At 37.0% G+C, this 20,510-nt stretch overlaps 1 long non-coding RNA gene across 2 annotated transcripts in view; it reads right to left on the reverse strand.

Moving 5' to 3' along the window:
- Positions 1-379: 379 nt before the first annotated feature.
- LOC309692661 overlaps positions 380-20,510 on the reverse strand; it is a 70,324-nt gene continuing 50,193 nt past the window's right edge. For both annotated transcript variants that reach the window (XR_014272392.1, XR_014272393.1), the window contains exon 6: positions 380-2,619. This is a non-coding gene — a long non-coding RNA (uncharacterized lncRNA). The remainder of the gene's footprint in view (positions 2,620-20,510) is intronic.

A 20,510-nucleotide genomic window follows, 5' to 3' on the forward strand; every position in this document is an offset into this window, starting at 1 on the left:
GCTCAAACAGCTGCAAATCCTGTTTTCCCAGCACGGGGACCTTGAGTTCTATAAGAAAAAGCCATAAACATGTGTATCCGAGTCTTCTAGCAAAAGTTACAGCTATTTATATGAAGTTGTACAAAAACGCTTTCTTTCGCCAAGACAGTGCGTTTCTCACTGTTACATGCATTTGAATGGGGAACTCAACCGAAACAAAGTATAGGTTTTCATTATGTGTATAACTTGGAAATCTTAGCTCAAACAGCTGCAAAACCTTTTTGCCCAGCACGGGGACCTTGAGTTCTATAAGATAAAGCCATAAACATGTGTATACTAGTCTTCTATCAAAAGTTACAGCTATTTATATGAAGTTGTACAAAAACGCTTTATTTCGCCAAGACAATGCGTTTCTCACTGTTACATGCATTTGAATGGGGAACTCGCCCGAAACAAAGTATAGGTTTTCATTATGTGTATAACTTGGAAATCTTAGCTCAAACAGCTGCAAAACCTGTTTTCCCAGTGATAGGTTTGTAGCTTGAACCCATCCGCTGGAACGTTGAAGACAATATAATTACACTGCTAAGCAAGACACAAATAGGCAAAGTTCCTCATGTTACTCGTGCGCCGTCCCTTCGCTTGACCCCAGTCGCTCTCGTCCGTCCTCCCGTAACACTGTCCTTTTATTGAGGTTACATGAATATGCATAGGTTCATTAACATACGACGTCTACATACAAACAAAGAGTACCTTGCCTGTGTGTGTGTGTTGCTGATCAAAGGGTCAAACATCCTTGGTCAGGAAGAGGGTAGACTAGACCCCCCCCGGTGAGGAAGTCCAGCAGTTCATCTAAACAGAAAAGCACTTAGACTAGAACAGACGTAGCTACGTTAATCCTACCATAAAACAATTAAGACAAGGTACGAACTTTCCCATGCTCCCAGGATATAGGTGTGCATTCTAGTGTGGAATACACACCAAGCCTCTGTAGCCTGTTAAAGATCACACAACTTATCACTACACAATTGATTATACACCTCTATGCATCTATGGTTAAATATTTCTAAGCATAAATAACAATCAACAATACAAACTCTAACATTCCCCCGTTTTTGACCTTTATGCTAGAAAGTTCCCAGTTATGCATACCTCATGTCTGACAGTTTCAATGCAAACATTTTTTTTACTCAGCATATGTCAAATCACCCTAAATTACTGTAAAAGTTACACAGTTTAATAAATGTATTAGCAGTTACCCCATTCATTGAGCTCATCTCATGGCAAACTGCATCTTACGAGCAACCAAAGAAATTGTTAATTTAATAGTGAAACTAAGAAAGTAACATTTTCAAAAACATCTCAGCTTGGTGATGCTTCCTCCGGGTGTGCAAATCACATGTCTCTCTGCAGAGTGGTTTGAGTTCTGCAGGGCGTCATGAATGTCTCTTCTAGTTGTTTCGTTGTCCATAGGACCAGAGTCCAAATGTATGTAGAATAAACATTCAAACATACCAGTTAGTTTTGTTGTTTGTCAACATGGGTCTCAGCTATTTCCAAAGCTGCAGACCTCTCAGCACTCTAGTTTTATGACCTCCCATCACCTCACTTCAGGCCTTCATCCTGCGAGGGGGATATTTATGACTCCTTCATTGTCCACGCTCTGCAGAGAAACACCTCTGTGGAAAGGGTGCAGGGTTCAGTTGTCTTACAGCAGCCTTCAGAGTGTCATCGTATGCACAGTATAGTGGTATAGCATTAGGTGATGTTCATAGGAAACTGCTGTCATCACCACCATAGCTTCTGGTTCCTGTGCTTTCACAGAATCATGATGTCATCCTCGAACTCCTTCTGCGCTGTCGATGGAGCTTGGCACGCTCCCCTCATCCCACGAGTTTTCATGTTCCAACGCTGCTGAAGGTTTAAGGCAGAGCACGTCGTACACCTTAGTTGTCTTCCTCAGCGTCAATATTGAATCTTTCATTTTATTTAAAATCTCCTGGAAACTCAGTAGCACAGCTCTCTGTGTGATGTCTGCTGTGCTGAAGATGATCTCTGATCCTCCTGAAGCCTCTCTCCTGGCCTCAGCTCCCATCTTGTGGACGATCCTCTCCTCTATTTTGCAGGCAGTTTCATGGTCCTTGCTGTGGCTCCAAGGTCTGATCTCATGATGGGCCCCAACCAGCTTGACCTTTGACCTCAACCACTGCCTGGCTGTCAGCTATGCCTGGAATGGTTCACGCTTCTCACTGGGCCTCTGAAGATTTCTCAGGAGATTACTGCTGCACCTGTATTTCCTTGCTAAGAAGAAAAACTTCTATTTGGAGAGCATGTCAACAATCATCAAACCACATTCTTTAGTTCAGTGAACTTCACTTATAGGCCATCAAAGCCTCATCTGAACATGGGTGCACCACTTGCATAGGTTTAATACTTGTAAATAAACGGCTAATCACACAAATCACTGCAACAATAATAGTAAACATTGTTTAATGTTAATCCTTGCACTCCACCTCTTGACGCATGGACATTCCCATGCGTCAACTCACCAAACCTGGATCCCTGTCTTAAAGAAAAAGATTAGCTAGATCACGTCCCAGGCAACATCAGGGCATCTCCTCTGGAGTAGCTCCAGAAACCCTGCAATAAAAGATGTTAGCGTGTGTTGCATATTAAGTTTGCTTAACACCTGGCTCTCCCAGGAGTTGTACAAAAACGCTTTATTTCGCCAAGACAATGCGTTTCTCACTGTTACATGCATTTGAATGGGGAACTCGACCGAAACAAAGTATAGGTTTTCATTATGTGTATAACTTGAAAATCTTAGCTCAAACAGCTGCAAATCCTGTTTTCCCAGCACGGGGACCTTGAGTTCTATAAGAAAAAGCCATAAACATGTGTATCCGAGTCTTCTATCAAAAGTTACAGCTATTTATATGAAGTTGTACAAAAACGCTTTCTTTCGCCAAGACAGTGCGTTTCTCACTGTTACATGCATTTGAATGGGAAACTCGACCGAGACAAAGTATAGGTTTTCATTATGTGTATAACTTGGAAATCTTAGCTCAAACAGCTGCAAAACCTGTTCTGTTTTCCCAGCACGTGGACCTTGAGTTCTATAAGATAAAGCCATAAACATGTTTGTCTGAGTCTTCTATCAAAAGTTACAGCGATTTATATGAAGTTGTTCAAAAACGCTTTATTTCGCCAAGACAGTGTGTTTCTCACTGTTACATGCATTTGAATGGGAAACTCGCCTGAAACAAAGTATAGGTTTTCATTATGTGAATAATTTTAAAATCTTAGCTCAAACGGCTGCAAAACCTGTTTGCCCAGCACGGAGATATTGAGTTTTATAAGATAAAGCCATAAACATGTTTGACTGAGTCTTCTATCAAAAGTTACAGCGATTTATATGAAGTTGTTCAAAAACGCTTTATTTCGCCAAGACAGTGTGTTTCTCACTGTTACATGCATTTGAATGGGAAACTCGCCTCAGACAAAGTATAGGTTTTCATTATGTGAATAATTTTAAAATCTTAGCTCAAACGGCTGCAAAACCTGTTTGCCCAGCACGGAGATATTGAGTTTTATAAGATAAAGCCATAAACATGTTTGTCTGAGTCCTCTATCAAAAGTTACAGCGATTTATATGAAGTTGTTCAAAAACGCTTTCTTTCGCCAAGACAATGCGTTTCTCACGGTTACATGCATTTGAATGGGAAACTCGCCCGAGACAAAGTATAGGTTTTCATTATGTGAATAATTTTAAAATCTTAGCTCAAACGGCTGCAAAACCTCTTTCTTTCGCCAAGACAATGCGTTTCTCACGGTTACATGCATTTGAATGGGAAACTCGCCCGAGACAAAGTATAGGTTTTCATTATGTGAATAATTTTAAAATCTTAGCTCAAACGGCTGCAAAACCTCTTTATTTCACCAAGACAATGCGTTTCTCACTGTTACATGCATTTGAATGGGAAACTCGCCCGAGACAAAGTATAGGTTTTCATTATGTGAATAATTTTAAAATCTTAGCTCAAACGGCTGCAAAACCTGTTTGCCCAGCACGGTGATATTGAGTTCTATAAGATAAAGCCATAAACATGTTTGTCTGAGTCTTCTATCAAAAGTTACAGCGATTTATATGAAGTTGTTCAAAAACGCTTTCTTTCGCCAAGACAATGCGTTTCTCACTGTTACATGCATTTGAATGGGAAACTCGCCTGAGACAATGTATAGGTTTTCATTATGTGAATAATTTTAAAATCTTAGCTCAAACGGCTGCAAAACCTGTTTGCCCAGCACGGAGATATTGAGTTTTATAAGATAAAGCCATAAACATGTGTGTCTGAGTCTTCTATCAAAAGTTACAGCGATTTATATGAAGTTGTTCAAAAACGCTTTCTTTCGCCAATACAATACGTTTCTCACTGTTACATGCATTTGAATGGGAAACTCGACCGAGACAATGTATAGGTTTTCATTATGTGAATAATTTTAAAATCTTAGCTCAAACGGCTGCAAAACCTCTTTCTTTCGCCAAGACAATGCGTTTCTCACTGTTACATGCATTTGAATGGGAAACTCACCCGAGACAAAGTATAGGTTTTCATTATGTGAATAATTTTTAAAATCTTAGCTCAAACGGCTGCAAAACCTGTTTGCCCAGCACGGAGATATTGAGTTCTATAAGATAAAGCCATAAACATGTTTGTCTGAGTCTTCTATCAAAAGTTACAGCGATTTATATGAAGTTGTTCAAAAACGCTTTCTTTCGCCAAGACAATGCGTTTCTCACTGTTACATGCATTTGAATGGGAAACTCGCCTGAGACAATGTATAGGTTTTCATTATGTGAATAATTTTAAAATCTTAGCTCAAACGGCTGCAAAACCTGTTTGCCCAGCACGGAGATATTGAGTTTTATAAGATAAAGCCATAAACATGTGTGTCTGAGTCTTCTATCAAAAGTTACAGCGATTTATATGAAGTTGTTCAAAAACGCTTTCTTTCGCCAATACAATACGTTTCTCACTGTTACATGCATTTGAATGGGAAACTCGACCGAGACAATGTATAGGTTTTCATTATGTGAATAATTTTAAAATCTTAGCTCAAACGGCTGCAAAACCTCTTTCTTTCGCCAAGACAATGCGTTTCTCACTGTTACATGCATTTGAATGGGAAACTCACCCGAGACAAAGTATAGGTTTTCATTATGTGAATAATTTTTAAAATCTTAGCTCAAACGGCTGCAAAACCTGTTTGCCCAGCACGGAGATATTGAGTTCTATAAGATAAAGCCATAAACATGTTTGTCTGAGACCTCTATCAAAAGTTACAGCGATTTATATGAAGTTATTGAAAAACGCTTTCTTTCGCCAAGACAGTGTGTTTCTCACTGTTACATGCATTTGAATGGGAAACTCACCCGAGACAAAGTATAGGTTTTCATTATGTGAATAATTTTAAAATCTTAGCTCAAACGGCTGCAAAACCTGTTTGCCCAGCACGGAGATATTGAGTTTTATAAGATAAAGCCATAAACATGTTTGTCTGAGTCTTCTATCAAAAGTTACAGCGATTTATATGAAGTTGTTCAAAAACGCTTTATTTCACCAAGACAATGCGTTTCTCACTGTTACATGCATTTGAATGGGAAACTCGCCTGAAACAAAGTATAGGTTTTCATTATGTGAATAATTTTAAAATCTTAGCTCAAACGGCTGCAAAACCTCTTTCTTTCGCCAAGACAATGCGTTTCTCACTGTTACATGCATTTGAATGGGAAACTCACCCGAGACAAAGTATAGGTTTTCATTATGTGAATAATTTTAAAATCTTAGCTCAAACGGCCAAGACATTGTGATTCTCACTGTTACATGCATTTGAATGGGAAACTCGCCTGAGACAAAGTATAGGTTTTCATTATGTGAATAATTTTAAAATCTTAGCTCAAACGGCTGCAAAACCTCTTTCTTTCGCCAAGACAATGCGTTTCTCACTGTTACATGCATTTGAATGGGAAACTCACCCGAGACAAAGTATAGGTTTTCATTATGTGAATAATTTTAAAATCTTAGCTCAAACGGCCAAGACATTGTGATTCTCACTGTTACATGCATTTGAATGGGAAACTCGCCTGAGACAAAGTATAGGTTTTCATTATGTGAATAATTTTAAAATCTTAGCTCAAACAGCTGCAAAACCTGTTTGCCCAGCACGGAGATATTGAGTTCTATAAGATAAAGCCATAAACATGTTTGTCTGAGTCTTCTATCAAAAGTTACAGCGATTTATATGAAGTTGTTCAAAAACGCTTTCTTTCGCCAAGACAATGCGTTTCTCACTGTTACATGCATTTGAATGGGAAAGTCGCCCGAGACAATGTATAGGTTTTCATTATGTGAATAATTTTAAAATCTCAGCTCAAACGGCTGCAAAACCTCTTTCTTTCGCCAAGACAATGCGTTTCTCACTGTTACATGCATTTGAATGGGAAACTCACCCGAGACAAAGTATAGGTTTTCATTATGTGAATAATTTTAAAATCTTAGCTCAAACGGCTGCAAAACCTGTTTGCCCAGCACGGAGATATTGAGTTTTATAAGATAAAGCCATGAACATGTTTGTCTGAGTCTTCTATCAAAAGTTACAGCGATTTATATGAAGTTGTACGAAAATGCTTTCTTTCGCCAAGACAGTGTGTTTCTCACTGTTACATGCATTTGAATGGGAAACTCACCCGAGACAAAGTATAGGTTTTCATTATGTGAATAATTTTAAAATCTTAGCTCAAACGGCTGCAAAACCTGTTTGCCCAGCACGGAGATATTGAGTTCTATAAGATAAAGCCATAAACATGTTTGTCTGAGACCTCTATCAAAAGTTACAGCGATTTATATGAAGTTGTTCAAAAACGCTTTATTTCGCCAAGACAATGCGTTTCTCACTGTTACATGCATTTGAATGGGAAACTCGCCTGAAACAAAGTATAGGTTTTCATTATGTGAATAATTTTAAAATCTTAGCTCAAACGGCTGCAAAACCTCTTTCTTTCGCCAAGACAATGCGTTTCTCACTGTTACATGCATTTGAATGGGAAACTCGCCCGAGACAAAGTATAGGTTTTCATTATGTGAATAATTTTAAAATCTTAACTCAAACGGCTGCAAAACCTGTTTGCCCAGCACGGAGATATTGAGTTTTATAAGATAAAGCCATAAACATGTTTGTCTGAGTCTTCTATCAAAAGTTACAGCGATTTATATGAAGTTGTTCAAAAACGCTTTCTTTCGCCAAGACAATGCGTTTCTCACGGTTACATGCATTTGAATGGGAAACTCGCCTGAAACAAAGTATAGGTTTTCATTATGTGAATAATTTTAAAATCTTAGCTCAAACGGCTGCAAAACCTGTTTGCCCAGCACGGAGATATTGAGTTTTATAAGATAAAGCCATAAACATGTGTGTCTGAGTGTTCTATCAAAAGTTACAGCAATTTATATGAAGTTGTTCAAAAACGCTTTCTTTCGCCAAGACAATGCGTTTCTCACTGTTACATGCATTTGAATGGGAAACTCGCCCGAGACAAAGTATAGGTTTTCATTATGAGAATAATTTTTAAATCTTAACTCAAACGGCTGCAAAACCTGTTTGCCCAGCACGGAGATATTGAGTTTTATAAGATAAAGCCATAAACATGTTTGTCTGAGTCTTCTATCAAAAGTTACAGCGATTTATATGAAGTTGTTCAAAAACGCTTTCTTTCGCCAAGACAATGCGTTTCTCACGGTTACATGCATTTGAATGGGAAACTCGCCTGAAACAAAGTATAGGTTTTCATTATGTGAATAATTTTAAAATCTTAGCTCAAAAGGCTGCAAAACCTGTTTGCCCAGCACGGAGATATTGAGTTTTATAAGATAAAGCCATAAACATGTTTGACTGAGTCTTCTATCAAAAGTTACAGCGATTTATATGAAGTTGTTCAAAAACGCTTTATTTCGCCAAGACAGTGTGTTTCTCACTGTTACATGCATTTGAATGGGAAACTCGCCTCAGACAAAGTATAGGTTTTCATTATGTGAATAATTTTAAAATCTTAGCTCAAACGGCTGCAAAACCTCTTTCTTTCGCCAAGACAATGCGTTTCTCACTGTTACATGCATTTGAATGGGAAACTCACCCGAGACAAAGTATAGGTTTTCATTATGTGAATAATTTTAAAATCTTAGCTCAAACGGCCAAGACATTGTGATTCTCACTGTTACATGCATTTGAATGGGAAACTCGCCTGAGACAAAGTATAGGTTTTCATTATGTGAATAATTTTAAAATCTTAGCTCAAACAGCTGCAAAACCTGTTTGCCCAGCACGGAGATATTGAGTTTTATAAGATAAAGCCATAAACATGTTTGTCTGAGTCTTCTATCAAAAGTTACAGCGATTTATATGAAGTTGTACGAAAATGCTTTCTTTCGCCAAGACAGTGTGTTTCTCACTGTTACATGCATTTGAATGGGAAACTCACCCGAGACAAAGTATAGGTTTTCATTATGTGAATAATTTTAAAATCTTAGCTCAAACGGCTGCAAAACCTGTTTGCCCAGCACGGAGATATTGAGTTCTATAAGATAAAGCCATAAACATGTTTGTCTGAGACCTCTATCAAAAGTTACAGCGATTTATATGAAGTTGTTCAAAAACGCTTTATTTCGCCAAGACAATGCGTTTCTCACTGTTACATGCATTTGAATGGGAAACTCGCCTGAAACAAAGTATAGGTTTTCATTATGTGAATAATTTTAAAATCTTAGCTCAAACGGCTGCAAAACCTCTTTCTTTCGCCAAGACAATGCGTTTCTCACTGTTACATGCATTTGAATGGGAAACTCGCCCGAGACAAAGTATAGGTTTTCATTATGTGAATAATTTTAAAATCTTAACTCAAACGGCTGCAAAACCTGTTTGCCCAGCACGGAGATATTGAGTTTTATAAGATAAAGCCATAAACATGTTTGTCTGAGTCTTCTATCAAAAGTTACAGCGATTTATATGAAGTTGTTCAAAAACGCTTTCTTTCGCCAAGACAATGCGTTTCTCACGGTTACATGCATTTGAATGGGAAACTCGCCTGAAACAAAGTATAGGTTTTCATTATGTGAATAATTTTAAAATCTTAGCTCAAACGGCTGCAAAACCTGTTTGCCCAGCACGGAGATATTGAGTTTTATAAGATAAAGCCATAAACATGTGTGTCTGAGTGTTCTATCAAAAGTTACAGCGATTTATATGAAGTTGTTCAAAAACGCTTTCTTTCGCCAAGACAATGCGTTTCTCACTGTTACATGCATTTGAATGGGAAACTCGCCCGAGACAAAGTATAGGTTTTCATTATGTGAATAATTTTAAAATCTTAACTCAAACGGCTGCAAAACCTGTTTGCCCAGCACGGAGATATTGAGTTTTATAAGATAAAGCCATAAACATGTTTGTCTGAGTCTTCTATCAAAAGTTACAGCGATTTATATGAAGTTGTTCAAAAACGCTTTCTTTCGCCAAGACAATGCGTTTCTCACGGTTACATGCATTTGAATGGGAAACTCGCCTGAAACAAAGTATAGGTTTTCATTATGTGAATAATTTTAAAATCTTAGCTCAAACGGCTGCAAAACCTGTTTGCCCAGCACGGAGATATTGAGTTTTATAAGATAAAGCCATAAACATGTTTGACTGAGTCTTCTATCAAAAGTTACAGCGATTTATATGAAGTTGTTCAAAAACGCTTTATTTCGCCAAGACAGTGTGTTTCTCACTGTTACATGCATTTGAATGGGAAACTCGCCTCAGACAAAGTATAGGTTTTCATTATGTGAATAATTTTAAAATCTTAGCTCAAACGGCTGCAAAACCTCTTTCTTTCGCCAAGACAATGCGTTTCTCACTGTTACATGCATTTGAATGGGAAACTCACCCGAGACAAAGTATAGGTTTTCATTATGTGAATAATTTTAAAATCTTAGCTCAAACGGCTGCAAAACCTGTTTGCCCAGCACGGAGATATTGAGTTTTATAAGATAAAGCCATAAACATGTTTGTCTGAGTCTTCTATCAAAAGTTACAGCGATTTATATGAAGTTGTTCAAAAACGCTTTATTTCACCAAGACAGTGTGTTTCTCACTGTTACATGCATTTGAATGGGAAACTCGCCTCAGACAAAGTATAGGTTTTCATTATGTGAATAATTTTAAAATCTTAGCTCAAACGGCTGCAAAACCTGTTTGCCCAGCACGGAGATATTGAGTTTTATAAGATAAAGCCATAAACATGTGTTTCTGAGTCCTCTATCAAAAGTTACAGCGATTTATATGAAGTTGTTCAAAAACGCTTTCTTTCGCCAAGACAATGCGTTTCTCACGGTTACATGCATTTGAATGGGAAACTCGCCCGAGACAAAGTATAGGTTTTCATTATGTGAATAATTTTAAAATCTTAGCTCAAACGGCTGCAAAACCTGTTTGCCCAGCACGGAGATATTGAGTTTTATAAGATAAAGCCATAAACATGTGTTTCTGAGTCCTCTATCAAAAGTTACAGCGATTTATATGAAGTTGTTCAAAAACGCTTTCTTTCGCCAAGACAATGCGTTTCTCACGGTTACATGCATTTGAATGGGAAACTCGCCCGAGACAAAGTATAGGTTTTCATTATGTGAATAATTTTAAAATCTTAGCTCAAACGGCTGCAAAACCTGTTTGCCCAGCACGGGGATATTGAGTTTTATAAGATAAAGCCATAAACATGTGTGTCTGAGTCTTCTATCAAAAGTTACAGGGATTTATATGAAGTTGTTGAAAAACGCTTTCTTTCGCCAAGACAGTGTGTTTCTCACTGTTACATGCATTTGAATGGGAAACTCACCCGAGACAAAGTATAGGTTTTCATTATGTGAATAATTTTTAAATCTTAGCTCAAACGGCCAAGACATTGTGATTCTCACTGTTACATGCATTTGAATGGGAAACTCGCCTGAGACAAAGTATAGGTTTTCATTATGTGAATAATTTTAAAATCTTAGCTCAAACGGCTGCAAAACCTGTTTGCCCAGCACGGAGATATTGAGTTTTATAAGATAAAGCCATAAACATGTGTGTCTGAGTCTTCTATCAAAAGTTACAGCGATTTATATGAAGTTGTTAAAAAACGCTTTCTTTCGCCAATACAATACGTTTCTCACGGTTACATGCATTTGAATGGGAAACTCGCCTGAAACAAAGTATAGGTTTTCATTATGTGAATAATTTTAAAATCTTAGCTCAAACGGCTGCAAAACCTGTTTGCCCAGCACGGAGATATTGAGTTTTATAAGATAAAGCCATAAACATGTGTGTCTGAGTCTTCTATCAAAAGTTACAGCGATTTATATGAAGTTGTTCAAAAACGCTTTCTTTCGCCAATACAATACGTTTCTCACTGTTACATGCATTTGAATGGGAAACTCGACCGAGACAATGTATAGGTTTTCATTATGTGAATAATTTTAAAATCTTAGCTCAAACGGCTGCAAAACCTCTTTCTTTCGCCAAGACAATGCGTTTCTCACTGTTACATGCATTTGAATGGGAAACTCACCCGAGACAAATATAGGTTTTCATTATGTGAATAATTTTAAAATCTTAGCTCAAACGGCTGCAAAACCTGTTTGCCCAGCACGGAGATATTGAGTTTTATAAGATAAAGCCATGAACATGTTTGTCTGAGTCTTCTATCAAAAGTTACAGCGATTTATATGAAGTTGTACGAAAATGCTTTCTTTCGCCAAGACAGTGTGTTTCTCACTGTTACATGCATTTGAATGGGAAACTCACCCGAGACAAAGTATAGGTTTTCATTATGTGAATAATTTTTAAAATCTTAGCTCAAACGGCTGCAAAACCTGTTTGCCCAGCACGGAGATATTGAGTTCTATAAGATAAAGCCATAAACATGTTTGTCTGAGACCTCTATCAAAAGTTACAGCGATTTATATGAAGTTGTTGAAAAACGCTTTCTTTCGCCAAGACAGTGTGTTTCTCACTGTTACATGCATTTGAATGGGAAACTCACCCGAGACAAAGTATAGGTTTTCATTATGTGAATAATTTTAAAATCTTAGCTCAAACGGCTGCAAAACCTCTTTCTTTCGCCAAGACAATGCGTTTCTCACTGTTACATGCATTTGAATGGGAAACTCACCCGAGACAAAGTATAGGTTTTCATTATGTGAATAATTTTAAAATCTTAGCTCAAACGGCCAAGACATTGTGATTCTCACTGTTACATGCATTTGAATGGGAAACTCGCCTGAGACAAAGTATAGGTTTTCATTATGTGAATAATTTTAAAATCTTAGCTCAAACGGCTGCAAAACCTGTTTGCCCAGCACGGAGATATTGAGTTCTATAAGATAAAGCCATAAACATGTTTGTCTGAGTCTTCTATCAAAAGTTACAGCGATTTATATGAAGTTGTTCAAAAACGCTTTCTTTCGCCAATACAATGCGTTTCTCACTGTTACATGCATTTGAATGGGAAACTCGCCCGAGACAAAGTATAGGTTTTCATTATGTGAATAATTTTAAAATCTTAGCTCAAACGGCCAAGACATTGTGATTCTCACTGTTACATGCATTTGAATGGGAAACTCGCCTGAGACAAAGTATAGGTTTTCATTATGTGAATAATTTTAAAATCTTAGCTCAAACGGCTGCAAAACCTCTTTCTTTCGCCAAGACAATGCGTTTCTCACTGTTACATGCATTTGAATGGGAAACTCACCCGAGACAAAGTATAGGTTTTCATTATGTGAATAATTTTAAAATCTTAGCTCAAACGGCCAAGACATTGTGATTCTCACTGTTACATGCATTTGAATGGGAAACTCGCCTGAGACAAAGTATAGGTTTTCATTATGCGAATAATTTTAAAATCTTAGCTCAAACAGCTGCAAAACCTGTTTGCCCAGCACGGAGATATTGAGTTCTATAAGATAAAGCCATAAACATGTTTGTCTGAGTCTTCTATCAAAAGTTACAGCGATTTATATGAAGTTGTTCAAAAACGCTTTCTTTCGCCAAGACAATGCGTTTCTCACTGTTACATGCATTTGAATGGAAAACTCGCCCGAGACAATGTATAGGTTTTCATTATGTGAATAATTTTAAAATCTTAGCTCAAACGGCTGCAAAACCTCTTTCTTTCGCCAAGACAATGCGTTTCTCACTGTTACATGCATTTGAATGGGAAACTCACCCGAGACAAAGTATAGGTTTTCATTATGTGAATAATTTTAAAATCTTAGCTCAAACGGCTGCAAAACCTGTTTGCCCAGCACGGAGATATTGAGTTTTATAAGATAAAGCCATGAACATGTTTGTCTGAGTCTTCTATCAAAAGTTACAGCGATTTATATGAAGTTGTACGAAAATGCTTTATTTCGCCAAGACAATGCGTTTCTCACTGTTACATGCATTTGAATGGGAAACTCGCCTGAAACAAAGTATAGGTTTTCATTATGTGAATAATTTTAAAATCTTAGCTCAAACGGCTGCAAAACCTCTTTCTTTCGCCAAGACAATGCGTTTCTCACTGTTACATGCATTTGAATGGGAAACTCGCCCGAGACAAAGTATAGGTTTTCATTATGTGAATAATTTTAAAATCTTAGCTCAAACGGCTGCAAAACCTGTTTGCCCAGCACGGAGATATTGAGTTTTATAAGATAAAGCCATAAACATGTGTGTCTGAGTGTTCTATCAAAAGTTACAGCGATTTATATGAAGTTGTTCAAAAACGCTTTCTTTCGCCAAGACAATGCGTTTCTCACGGTTACATGCATTTGAATGGGAAACTCGCCTGAAACAAAGTATAGGTTTTCATTATGTGAATAATTTTAAAATCTTAGCTCAAACGGCTGCAAAACCTGTTTGCCCAGCACGGAGATATTGAGTTTTATAAGATAAAGCCATAAACATGTGTGTCTGAGTGTTCTATCAAAAGTTACAGCGATTTATATGAAGTTGTTCAAAAACGCTTTCTTTCGCCAAGAGAATGCGTTTCTCACTGTTACATGCATTTGAATGGGAAACTCGCCCGAGACAAAGTATAGGTTTTCATTATGTGAATAATTTTAAAATCTTAACTCAAACGGCTGCAAAACCTGTTTGCCCAGCACGGAGATATTGAGTTTTATAAGATAAAGCCATAAACATGTTTGTCTGAGTCTTCTATCAAAAGTTACAGCGATTTATATGAAGTTGTTCAAAAACGCTTTCTTTCGCCAAGACAATGCGTTTCTCACGGTTACATGCATTTGAATGGGAAACTCGCCTGAAACAAAGTATAGGTTTTCATTATGTGAATAATTTTAAAATCTTAGCTCAAACGGCTGCAAAACCTGTTTGCCCAGCACGGAGATATTGAGTTTTATAAGATAAAGCCATAAACATGTTTGACTGAGTCTTCTATCAAAAGTTACAGCGATTTATATGAAGTTGTTCAAAAACGCTTTATTTCGCCAAGACAGTGTGTTTCTCACTGTTACATGCATTTGAATGGGAAACTCGCCTCAGACAAAGTATAGGTTTTCATTATGTGAATAATTTTAAAATCTTAGCTCAAACGGCTGCAAAACCTGTTTGCCCAGCACGGAGATATTGAGTTTTATAAGATAAAGCCATAAACATGTGTGTCTGAGTGTTCTATCAAAAGTTACAGCGATTTATATGAAGTTGTTCAAAAACGCTTTCTTTCGCCAAGAGAATGCGTTTCTCACTGTTACATGCATTTGAATGGGAAACTCGCCCGAGACAAAGTATAGGTTTTCATTATGTGAATAATTTTAAAATCTTAACTCAAACGGCTGCAAAACCTGTTTGCCCAGCACGGAGATATTGAGTTTTATAAGATAAAGCCATAAACATGTTTGTCTGAGTCTTCTATCAAAAGTTACAGGGATTTATATGAAGTTGTTCAAAAACGCTTTCTTTCGCCAAGACAATGCGTTTCTCACGGTTACATGCATTTGAATGGGAAACTCGCCCAAGACAAAGTATAGGTTTTCATTATGTGAATAATTTTAAAATCTTAGCTCAAAAGGCTGCAAAACCTGTTTGCCCAGCACGGAGATATTGAGTTTTATAAGATAAAGCCATAAACATGTGTGTCTGAGTGTTCTATCAAAAGTTACAGCGATTTATATGAAGTTGTTCAAAAACGCTTTCTTTCGCCAAGACAATGCGTTTCTCACTGTTACATGCATTTGAATGGGAAACTCACCTGAGACAAAGTATAGGTTTTCATTATGTGAATAATTTTAAAATCTTAGCTCAAACGGCTGCAAAACCTGTTTGCCCAGCACGGAGATATTTAGTTTTATAAGATAAAGCCATAAACATGTGTGTCTGAGTCTTCTATCAAAAGTTACAGCGATTTATATGAAGTTGTTCAAAAACGCTTTCTTTCGCCAAGACAGTGTGTTTATCACTGTTACATGCATTTGAATGGGAAACTCGCCTGAGACAAAGTATAGGTTTTCATTATGTGAATAATTTTAAAATCTTAGCTCAAACGGCTGCAAAACCTTTTTGCCCAGCACGGGGATATTGAGTTCTATAAGATAAAGCCATAAACACGTTTTTCTGAGTCTTCTATCAAAAGTTACAGCGAATTATATGAAGTTGTTTAAAAATGCTTTCTTTCGCCAAGACAGTGTGTTTCTCACTGTTACATGCATTTGAATGGGAAACTCGCCTGAGACAAAGTATAGGTTTTCATTATGTGAATAATTTTAAAATCTTAGCTCAAACGGCTGCAAAACCTGTTTGCCCAGCACGGGGATATTGAGTTTTATAAGATAAAGCCATAAACATGTTTGTCTGAGACCTCTATCAAAAGTTACAGCGATTTATATGAAGTTGTTCAAAAACGCTTTCTTTCGCCAAGACAATGCGTTTCTCACTGTTACATGCATTTGAATGGGAAACTCGCCCGAGACAAAGTATAGGTTTTCATTATGTGAATAATTTTAAAATCTTAACTCAAACGGCTGCAAAACCTGTTTGCCCAGCACGGGGATATTGAGTTCTATAAGATAAAGCCATAAACATGTGTGTCTTAGTCTTCTATCAAAAGTTACAGCGATTTATATGAAGTTGTTAAAAAACGCTTTATGTCGCCAATACAATGCGTTTCTCACTGTTACATGCATTTGAATGGGAAACTCACCCGAGACAAAGTATAGGTTTTCATTATGTGAATAATTTTAAAATCTTAACTCAAACGGCTGCAAAACCTGTTTGCCCAGCACGGGGATATTGAGTTCTATAAGATAAAGCCATAAACATGTGTGTCTTAGTCTTCTATCAAAAGTTACAGCGATTTATATGAAGTTGTTCAAAAACGCTTTCTTTCGCCAAGACAATGCGTTTCTCACTGTTACATGCATTTGAATGGGAAACTCGCCTGAGACAAAGTATAGGTTTTCATTATGTGAATAATTTTAAAATCTTAGCTCAAACGGCTGCAAAACCTGTTTGCCCAGCACGGAGATATTGAGTTCTATAAGATAAAGCCATAAACATGTTTGTCTGAGACCTCTATCAAAAGTTACAGCGATTTATATGAAGTTGTTCAAAAACGCTTTATTTCGCCAAGACAGTGTGTTTCTCACTGTTACATGCATTTGAATGGGAAACTCGCCTGAGACAAAGTATAGGTTTTCATTATGTGAATAATTTTAAAATCTTAGCTCAAACGGCTGCAAAACCTGTTTGCCCAGCACGGGGATATTGAGTTTTATAAGATAAAGCCATAAACATGTTTGTCTGAGACCTCTATCAAAAGTTACAGCGATTTATATGAAGTTGTTAAAAAACGCTTTATTTCGCCAAGACAATACGTTTCTCACGGTTACATGCATTTGAATGGGAAACTCGCCTGAAACAAAGTATAGGTTTTCATTATGTGAATAATTTTAAAATCTTAGCTCAAACGGCTGCAAAACCTGTTTGCCCAGCACGGGGATATTGAGTTTTATAAGATAAAGCCATAAACATGTTTGTCTGAGACCTCTATCAAAAGTTACAGCGATTTATATGAAGTTGTTCAAAAACGCTTTCTTTCGCCAAGACAATGCGTTTCTCACTGTTACATGCATTTGAATGGGAAACTCGCCCCAGACAAAGTATAGGTTTTCATTATGTGAATAATTTTAAAATCTTAACTCAAACGGCTGCAAAACCTGTTTGCCCAGCACGGGGATATTTAGTTCTATAAGATAAAGCCATAAACATGTGTGTCTTAGTCTTCTATCAAAAGTTACAGCGATTTATATGAAGTTGTTAAAAAACGCTTTATGTCGCCAATACAATGCGTTTCTCACTGTTACATGCATTTGAATGGGAAACTCACCCGAGACAAAGTATAGGTTTTCATTATGTGAATAATTTTAAAATCTTAACTCAAACGGCTGCAAAACCTGTTTGCCCAGCACGGAGATATTGAGTTCTATAAGATAAAGCCATAAACATGTTTGTCTGAGTCTTCTATCAAAAGTTACAGCGATTTATATGAAGTTGTTCAAAAACGCTTTCTTTCGCCAAGACAATGCGTTTCTCACTGTTACATGCATTTGAATGGGAAACTCGCCTGAAACAAAGTATAGGTTTTCATTATGTGAATAATTTTAAAATCTTAGCTCAAACGGCTGCAAAACCTGTTTGCCCAGCACGGAGATATTGAGTTCTATAAGATAAAGCCATAAACATGTTTGTCTGAGTCTTCTATCAAAAGTTACAGCGATTTATATGAAGTTGTTCAAAAACGCTTTCTTTCGCCAAGACAATGCGTTTCTCACTGTTACATGCATTTGAATGGGAAACTCACCCGAGACAAAGTATAGGTTTTCATTATGTGAATAATTTTAAAATCTTAGCTCAAACGGCTGCAAAACCTGTTTGCCCAGCACGGAGATATTGAGTTTTATAAGATAAAGCCATGAACATGTTTGTCTGAGTCTTCTATCAAAAGTTACAGCGATTTATATGAAGTTGTACGAAAATACTTTCTTTCGCCAAGACAGTGTGTTTCTCACTGTTACATGCATTTGAATGGGAAACTCACCCGAGACAAAGTATAGGTTTTCATTATGTGAATAATTTTAAAATCTTAGCTCAAATGGCTTCAAAACCTGTTTGCCCAGCACGGGGATATTGAGTTCTATAAGATAAAGCCATAAACACGTTTTTCTGAGTCTTCTATCAAAAGTTACAGCGATTTATATGAAGTTGTTCAAAAACGCTTTATGTCGCCAATACAATGCGTTTCTCACTGTTACATGCATTTGAATGGGAAACTCACCCGAGACAAAGTATAGGTTTTCATTATGTGAATAATTTTAAAATCTTAGCTCAAACGGCTGCAAAACCTGTTTGCCCAGCACGGAGATATTGAGTTCTATAAGATAAAGCCATAAACATGTTTGTCTGAGTCTTCTATCAAAAGTTACAGCGATTTATATGAAGTTGTTAAAAAACGCTTTATTTCGCCAAGACAATGCGTTTCTCACTGTTACATGCATTTGAATGGGAAACTCGCCCAAGACAAAGTATAGGTTTTCATTATGTGAATAATTTTAAAATCTTAGCTCAAACGGCTGCAAAACCTGTTTGCCCAGCACGGAGATATTGAGTTTTATAAGATAAAGCCATAAACATGTGTGTCTTAGTCTTCTATCAAAAGTTACAGCGATTTATATGAAGTTGTTGAAAAACGCTTTCTTTCGCCAAGACAATGCGTTTCTCACTGTTAAATGCATTTGAATGGGAAACTCGCCCGAGACAAAGTATAGGTTTTCATTATGTGAATAATTTTAAAATCTTAGCTCAAACGGCTGCAAAACCTGTTTGCCCAGCACGGAGATATTGAGTTCTATAAGATAAAGCCATAAACATGTTTGTCTGAGTCTTCTATCAAAAGTTACAGCGATTTATATGAAGTTGTTCAAAAACGCTTTCTTTCGCCAAGACAATGCGTTTCTCACTGTTACATGCATTTGAATGGGAAACTCGCCTGAAACAAAGTATAGGTTTTCATTATGTGAATAATTTTAAAATCTTAGCTCAAACGGCTGCAAAACCTGTTTGCCCAGCACGGAGATATTGAGTTTTATAAGATAAAGCCATAAACATGTTTATCTGAGTCTTCTATCAAAAGTTACAGCGATTTATATGAAGTTGTTCAAAAACGCTTTCTTTCACCAAGACAATGCGTTTCTCACTGTTACATGCATTTGAATGGGAAACTCGCCTGAAACAAAGTATAGGTTTTCATTATGTGAATAATTTTAAAATCTTAGCTCAAACGGCTGCAAAACCTCTTTCTTTCGCCAAGACAATGCGTTTCTCACTGTTACATGCATTTGAATGGGAAACTCGCCCGAGACAAAGTATAGGTTTTCATTATGTGAATAATTTTAAAATCTTAGCTCAAACGGCTGCAAAACCTGTTTGCCCAGCACAGAGATATTGAGTTTTATAAGATAAAGCCATGAACATGTTTGTCTGAGTCTTCTATCAAAAGTTACAGCGATTTATATGAAGTTGTACGAAAATGCTTTCTTTCGCCAAGACAGTGTGTTTCTCACTGTTACATGCATTTGAATGGGAAACTCACCTGAGACAAAGTATAGGTTTTCATTATGTGAATAATTTTAAAATCTTAGCTCAAACGGCTGCAAAACCTGTTTGCCCAGCACGGGGATATTGAGTTTTATAAGATAAAGCCATAAACATGTTTGTCTGAGACATCTATCAAAAGTTACAGCGATTTATATGAAGTTGTTCAAAAACGCTTTCTTTCGCCAATACAATGCGTTTCTCACTGTTACATGCATTTGAATGGGAAACTCGCCTGAAACAAAGTATAGGTTTTCATTATGTGAATAATTTTAAAATCTTAGCTCAAACGGCTGCAAAACCTGTTTGCCCAGCACGGGGATATTGAGTTTTATAAGATAAAGCCATAAACATGTTTGTCTGAGACATCTATCAAAAGTTACAGCGATTTATATGAAGTTGTTCAAAAACGCTTTCTTTCGCCAATACAATGCGTTTCTCACTGTTACATGCATTTGAATGGGAAACTCGCCTGAGACAAAGTATAGGTTTTCATTATGTGAATAATTTTAAAATCTTAGCTCAATCGGCTGCAAAACCTGTTTGCCCAGCACGGGGATATTGAGTTCTATAAGATAAAGCCATGAACATGTTTGTCTGAGTCCTCTATCAAAAGTTACAGCAATTTATATGAAGGTTTTGAAAAACGCTTTATTTCGCCAAGACAATGCGTTTCTCACTGTTACATGCATTTGAATGGGAAACTCGCCTGAGACAAAGTATAGGTTTTCATTATGTGAATAATTTTAAAATCTTAGCTCAAACGGCTGCAAAACCTGTTTGCCCAGCACGGGGATACTGACTTCTATAAG

This window comes from Aulonocara stuartgranti (assembly GCF_965226115.1).
Source record: "Aulonocara stuartgranti genome assembly, chromosome: 3".
NCBI lineage: Eukaryota > Metazoa > Chordata > Actinopteri > Cichliformes > Cichlidae > Aulonocara > Aulonocara stuartgranti.